Source organism: Lichenostomus cassidix, chromosome 6 (assembly GCF_008360975.1).
Source record: "Lichenostomus cassidix isolate B80296 chromosome 6, HeHo_3.0, whole genome shotgun sequence".
Lineage (NCBI taxonomy): Eukaryota > Metazoa > Chordata > Aves > Passeriformes > Meliphagidae > Lichenostomus > Lichenostomus cassidix.
The window spans coordinates 14,444,987-14,452,468 of record NC_139487.1 but is presented as its reverse complement, the minus strand read 5'-3'; the positions used below and the strand labels follow the sequence as shown (position 1 = coordinate 14,452,468).

At 43.3% G+C, this 7,482-nt stretch overlaps 1 protein-coding gene across 2 annotated transcripts in view; it reads left to right on the top strand.

Annotated features, from left to right (window-relative positions):
• The first annotated feature begins 2,007 nt into the window (after positions 1-2,007).
• The window catches only part of LOC146435291 (heparan sulfate glucosamine 3-O-sulfotransferase 1-like), a 43,453-nt gene continuing 37,978 nt past the window's right edge, over positions 2,008-7,482 (top strand). The window contains exon 1 of one of the 2 annotated variants that reach the window (XM_085065143.1): positions 2,008-2,416. The gene's annotated coding sequence lies outside the window, so the exon portion shown is untranslated. Of the gene's footprint in view, positions 2,417-2,510; positions 3,019-7,482 lie in introns of those variants that run through there. The other variant, XM_085065142.1, reaches the window with a different exon arrangement.

Here is a 7,482-nt window from a genome sequence, read left to right as displayed (position 1 = left end):
ATTACAGAAGATGTTGGGTAATGTCTGCTGAAAAGCAGGGTTTTGGATTGGAGATTCAGAGTTTTTAATCCAGTTCCATGTTTATTTTCAGATGAGTACATCAGTTTTTGCAGGAAACTTTTGATTCTGATAAAATGCTTTTTTTTTCCCCCAAATAAAGGTAGGTAGAACAATTCAAGCTACTATTATGTGATTATGTTGGAATACCAGTACTAAGTGCAATGAAGTAATATAGTGGATATGATATAGCCAGAAGCAGTCAGAAAACAATGAAGAAAATGAAATCTACTTGAAAGACAGACATGAGAATAAAAATTTTACTTCATCAGAATGTTAATTCAGTGCACGCTCTTTTAAAAACAAAATCAGAAATGGCTTTCACTGACAAATCTCTGTCAAGTGTAATTGGGCTGTGGTAAATAATGATTTCACAAGCTTAGTTTTAAAAGTTCAATATTGGCTTTACCTGTGTTCTTTTCCTACAGTAAGAATGGCTTTCAATGTACATAGGAACTTTCAGAATTCACAGATGTGATGAAAATGGGAAAATTTGGAAAAAGAGGACAATTAAGATTTTTCTCTATGGAAGGCAACTTAGATTATTTTTTAAAAGAAAATTTTACTGTAATTATTAAGTGCTATTGTGCTGTGTAATCTAAATGCGGCATTCAAGTACTGAACCAAGAGATTTTTAGTCCCACTATAAGTGCAAACCACAACACAACCCTAACTGTGGAGTTAATTACTCTTTTGGGTATGAGTAACACAAATCTACAGCATAATGCAAAAGGAAAATTAACAGGTGTCATGCATTTTTCCCACAAAACTGCTCTACCTTTTCATTTATTTCCTTCTTCCTCCTTGCACAGCTTTAAACCTCTTTGCCTATGATTACCTGTCTTAGGGCTTGTGACAATTTGGGGGATCTTTCCATGTGAAGCTCATGAACTCTGTCTGATACTTGGAAATCTCTGTATATTGCTGTGTCAGGTTGGGTGTTAACCTGGAGGATTTTGTGAGTCCTGACTGAAAATTCTTTGCTAATCTAAAATCCAGAAGAGGTGATTTTTGCTCCTGGCACAGATCAATAAAGAATTGTTAGACCTTGATAACATCCTACTCAAATACAGTCCCCTGGAGCATGACAATGCTACCAGGAAGGCAAACCTGATCTTATAGATGAAGTGAGGCAGTAATAAGTAGGTTATAAATCATCTGCTCTACTCAAATTTCATCATCTGACTAGGGAGCTACCTAAGAAGGTAAGGTGGCTTCTTGCTTGGTGTTGTAAAGTTCTACTAAGTGTGAGAGGGGGATGGTGGATTTGGAGGACTTCTACCTGTACTTGGAGTGGAACATGAAGGCAGAGAAATGCAAAGGGGTTCCTGGATTTAACAACTGTTCTGAAACCCTTAAAGTCCGAGTGGTTTTTTGCCCCTTCTGTGAAACAACTGAAAGTCCAGCGTACTGCTAGTTTAACAAATGGTGTTTGAAGAAATCGGCACTGCCCTCAGAAGACAGGGCAGCAAAGCTCCGTGCCGGAGGAGCGGGGAAGGAGCCAGTTTGCTGCCTCAGCAGAGCCAGGCAAGCTCACACCAGTGATGCGTTGCATGGAGAAACCTGGCTCCGGCAACTGGCGCGTGGCCGAGCAGTTGTTTTCACCGAGGCTGAGGAGGGGTTTTGGACACATTTGTGCAAATGAGCTCAGTCCTGCTGCCGTGATCGCGGCCACACGGATGCCCGGGGTGCTTGTACAGCCCGGCCGGACTCTCCGCGCCGGCAGGTCGGGGCTCCGCTCCACAGCCAAGGCACCTGGCGGGCTGCTGGCAGCCGGGAGACAAGGAGGGGCTGCAGCTCCCGTTTCCCGCGGAGCTGAGGATGCTCCTGCGTCCAGCTGCGTGGTGACTGCAGCCCGCTCCGGGGCGCGGAGCCTTCCCAACTTCCCTCGATCGGCTCCCTCGCTCTTCCCCTCGCGGCTCCCAGCGCGGTCCCGCCGGTCGTTGGCGGGGGTTCCGGCCGGTGCCCTGTCCAGGGACACTCCCGCCCTCCCTCACAGCGAGCAGGGCACGGGCACCGCGGCGAGCGGGGCGCTGGCGCAGCATCCAGCCTTCTGTCCCTATCTCCGCGCCGGCGGAGCCCTGCGCCGGGGGCGAACTCCGGGAGAAGGAACCGTCCCGTGCGCCCTGCCTCTCCCCAGCCCCCGCGCTGCCTCCTCCCCTGGTCACTGGCACTGATGAATTAATCATGATGTGGCTGCTGTTAATGCACTGATGTGGAGCGGGCTGTGCCAGTGGCTCTCGGCGCGGCGGGTGAGGAGCGCGGGGAGCTCCTGCCCCTCCGCCCCGCTCCGCTCCTCTCCGCTCCGCTCCGCGCCCGGCGAGCCGCGGCCGCAGCGCTCTCCATGGCTCCGGAGGAGGTAATGGGAGTCGGGACGCGCCCCCCGTGCCCCGGCAGCCGGGAAAGGGGCAGGGCAGGGCATGGCCGCTCCAACGCGCCGGCAGGGGGGACAGGAATGCTCGTGTTGCCGCGGGAGGTGTGGGGGGTATGTTCGCTTCGCGTCCCCGAGGTTCCCCCAAATCCTGCCCGTGCTTTAAAAATCGCTCTCTTGGCGTAAGTGCGCGGGCGCCAGGCTCACTTTATCGCCGCTGACGCTGTCAAAATCTCTGTGGCTCCGGCAGTAACAGCGAGCCCCCTCCCTGCCTCTCTCCCTCCCTCCCTCCGCCGGGTCACCCGCTCCTCGTGAGAAACCAAATGCTGATGTTCCATTAGCTTTATCTTCCCCGCTTACGCGAAAGTGCGGAAGACTTGCTAATTAATTTACGTACGCGGGAATGATGTCTGAAGGAAGGAAAAAATACCCCGTTGCACCTGCTCCGCCGAGACTTGTCATCTGAATCTGGAGAAGAGCTATAAATCATGTAAAGTGTTCGCGGTGGAGTCGGCTTCTTCTGAGAGCTGTAGGATTATGTATCCAAATGCTGAATTTATATTTCCCACTAGGAAAAGACTGAAACCCAGGTCAGATATAAACTACATCGTTTCATTTAAAACAAAATTGTAGTTATTTATTGTAATTCTAGAGGGGATTTTTCTTCTCTCCTGATTAAATAGAAAGCACTATTACAGCATGTAGTAATGATTTACACGTTATAGCCTGAAATCTCTTGCAGAGTTGGAAGTGGTGGATGGTGCTTTAGAATCACATATGTCCTCTTATTTTTGCTACACATGAAAAGGCTGAGAGCAACCAAGCTGTTTTACCTTCTGTTTTTAGTGTGTACAAGCCTATATTTTCTGAGATACAGGATGGGGACAACTTGGGCTAGGGATACCACAACTTCCATTGAAAAGGTTGACTTTCTCAACTACAGCAACTAAAATCTGTGTGATGTCTGCTTTGATTATTTCCACCCTTTGAAAAAAAGCTTTAAAATGTGAAAAGCTACTTCTAAGAATTTCACTTACTGCCTCTGAGGCAATACTGTAATAGTTCTTGACACTTGCCTGCTAAATGAGCTGAACTGGGGAGACCTACTGTTCAGTAAGATGTTTGTGTTATTCCTGTGCCAGGTATTTCTTCATAAAATGTGAAATGATGACCTTAGTCTGATGAGATAATGGTTTCATATTGTAGAAGTTACTCATACTTTAGTTTCGTGGCATCAGTGAATTTTCATATATTTGACTAGTTTTGTTGCTTGCAAAACTAGACTGAGGTTTTGTCATTTCCGATGGAACTCATTTAGGTTGGGGTTAATTGCCTTAGTAGCCTAATGTATTTTTGACAATACTGTAAATGGCAAAGATTATTAAGTTCTTTTGTTCCGCTTATGTAAAAATATTGCTTTCTGGTTAAAAAGATGCTGTGTGTTATACACGGATCCTGTACATTGCATCAGAATGAGGGAATTAAGGAGTTTGTGTGCTTTGACAGCACATGTGATTTGCAAGTTTCATAAGTTGTGAGCTTATTGTAAAAGTGTGTGCATGTGTGCAGCAAAAGACTGCTATGCTAGTAGAAGAAACTAATAATAACACAGAAATCTGTGAGGTAAGCAAGAACATATGAGCCAGGCTAACCACTCAATATGCTCACTTTGAAAGCAAGCCTGTATGCAGTAGTTTTCATATCACTGTTCTACAGCAACAAAATAAGGCAGACAAAAATAAGCTCAAGCCAGAAATAAAAAGACAAAAATTTAAAAGGAGACTAGTCAGGTGGGGAAAAACATTTTGAAATCAAGTCTTTCTGTCAAATCCAAGACTGCAGGTCATTGTTAAACAAAATCATACTCACATTTACAGCATTTTTATGGCATTTAAGGTGGAAATGGTCTAGTCTATAACCAACCAATTAAAAGAGATTCAGTTTTTGAGTGCCTGGTTTGTCACAGAATAAGAGGTGGTAGAGGTCAAATGACAGTCAATAAAAGTGGAATTCATCTTTGAACTTGGAACAGGAGAACAATTTTGTTTTCTTTCCCAAATCTTCTATCTCTAACTGGAAATGTGGTCATGGACACCAATCCACATAGTGGCCAAAGTTTTTTAATTGGGGAATGTTTATTGTTCTGAGATAGCATTATAATAGAAATACCTTTTTCTGTGGGACTGGCATTGTTCTGGCCTGTGCTTTGGCTGTGTAAGTCATAAGTGAAACATGGAAGTTCTGATTTGGGGTTTGAACAATGTGTCACTGCGTAAGTTTGAGTCCAGTGTACATTTTTGTTTGGCTGTCAAGTGTTGGATCAAGTTATATTGGAAAAGCATTTGCTTCTTGTCTAATCTAAAATGAAAAAAAATCATTTGTCGAGCAGAAGGAGGTAGGGAAATGTGTTTGCACTCACCAGACTCTATTGGCCTTACAATAATGACTTCTCTTTGATACAAGGGATTGTGGACTTGGTGACTTCAGTGAATGACAGACCTGCCTACCTTTTAAACATTTGCAACAGGCTGAGCATGATTTTTGGGTCAGGAAAACACAGTGCTGCTCGTTTATTGATGGACGTAGCTCTGAAAGCTTCAGTGTTCACTTACTGCTATACAAATAACTACGTGACTACTGGCCAGTAGCTGTAGTCATGGGAATATGCTCTCTCTATTTTCTGTAGTTGATTTTGCTTTACACACTGCCATAAAAAACTTCTGAATGGGCTGTTCAGTGATTAACATAAAAATACCATGTTTTGATGGGTGGGGGTAGCTGTATGTCCTAATAAACAAATTAAATTGCAAGGTTCTGGATAGAGACAGCATTTGAGGTGTGTATGCTTGGAGTACAAATTCCTTCTTTGACTGTTTATATATTAAGCAGAAATCCATTAAACTGGCAAGGAGGACAAATATTTAATGAAGACCCAAAGAGGCAATATCATTTCAGTGTATTTGCAGTGCACCACTCTGTTTAGCTGCTGATTAAATCTTCTGATCTCAAGGAGAGCTTCTAGTCATCTGCTTTGATGCAATATTCTGTAAAACCATTTAAGCTAGAGGGGTAGGAGTTAAAGTCTTAAGATTGTTTTCTCTTAAAGATAACAAACTGCATGGAGTCCTCTCATAGCCCTAGTTGAACTTTAGTGGGAATAATGGGAACAAAATGTCTGGGAAGGAGGGGAGCAAGATAGGGAGTAGTTGATCACTGTAGTAATTTAGGGCTGAAGAAAAGACCTTTCTGAGTTAGACAACCATCTTATCTAATTCCAGTCATAAAGTCATCACAGTCTACTTTAAGTACATTGCCCTGTTGCTCTTTCTGGAAAGGTGTTTCAAAACCTCTCTCCTAATGCTTAGAGCTTTCTTTGAACTTTCAGCCAAAGTATATTCTTTGATTCCTATTTCTTAATCTCTCAATATTGTTATTTAAAACCAGCTCATTCCTAGGTGTGTAGCCCTCAATAAATTATAAACATCGATCATGTGTCTTCCTCAGCTTTTATGTACTAGGATCAAACAAGCAGAGCAAGCACCTTTTAGTCTGTCTGGCAAAACAAAATAAATAGGAAGACACAGAGGCTAGTAACTGGATTCTGCTGAATTCTGAAACTTGTTCCTGAAGTGTTTGCTCAAAGTCTTGAATAAGAATGTTAATGCTCCACCTCTTTTGAAAATGCTGTATCAGATGCTGGTGAATATCAAGTTTGCTTTACAGATATGCCAGGCTGGTTTAATCTGTTAGTAGCAAATGGGTGTGTAATTTATCTTTTTGTGTTGCTCTCAAATTATAAGAGACCATCACAGAAATAATCACAGAAATTCTGCTATTTGTAATCCTGTGGCTTTGACAAGTTGCTAAAGGTTTTGCCATTTCTAATATGCCTGTGCAAATGTTCCTCCAATTTCTTCTCTAAGTTAGCAAGAACCCCACCTGTCTCAAGAGGGCTTCCTGTAAACAGTTTTTATCAAAACACCTCTGCTTTTCACAGTGTTCACAGACATATAATGAGATGAATATGGAGAAGGATTTTAAAGAAGTCTGTCCAATATGCTGCCATTTGTCACCTTTATCTCAACTTTATTTTTGTGTTATGCTTATATTTCCAACTCGGTAAATAATTGCTGGGTGATAGCATATCAAATTCATTACTGAAATCTGGAGAGAATAGATTCTGAATTTCCTTTCCCATAATATTTGTTTAAAAGGATTGGATTCTCCCTCCCACCAGGTATTTGTAAATACTGATTCAGATCCCTTCTGAGCCTTCTCCAGGATGAAGTAACTCAGTTCTTCCAGCCTTTCCTTATGTGACAGATGCTCCAAGACTCATATCTTCTGTGTCCTTGTAACAGATGTACACCAGGATGACCATGTTGTTTCTGTACTGGGGAGCCCAGAAGAAGGAGGTGCTATTCCAGATGTGACCTCGCTGGTGCTGAGGGGAAGGATCATCACTCCCAGCCTGCTGGCACTGTTTTTCCTAACACAGAGAGTGTTGACCTTCATTGCTACATGGGCACTTTGCTGGCTCATGTTCAGCTTCTTGCCCACCAGAACCCCCCCATCTTTTTATGCCCACTTCTTTTCCCCTGGTTGGTCCCTAGATTTTCCCAGTGAACAGTTATTCCTCCCTGGGTGAGGAACATGTATTTCCTTTTGCTGAACTTCATTTCTCCAGTCTGTTGGGGTGCCTCTTAGTGGCAGCACCACTACTCCCTATTTCATATGCTCTGCCAACTTGCTGAGGGTGCCCTTAGTCCCATTATTCTGGTCTTTAAGGAAAATGGCCCCAGTATCAACAGGGGTGCAGAGTCAGTAATGTCCCTAGCTGAATTTTGTGGCACTGATCACAAATCCTCCAAGCCCAGCAATTCCACCACTTTTCATTTCATCTCACTTTCATGCTTCATTAGTAATAATGTAATTGTTAGTAACAATAGTTACTATTACTTACATCAGCAATAATTTTACTCCTGCTGTTTAGCCAGGAAAATTAACAGATAAAAATAGCTCTTCACCATCTATCCTTGCTCTGGTTTAATAGC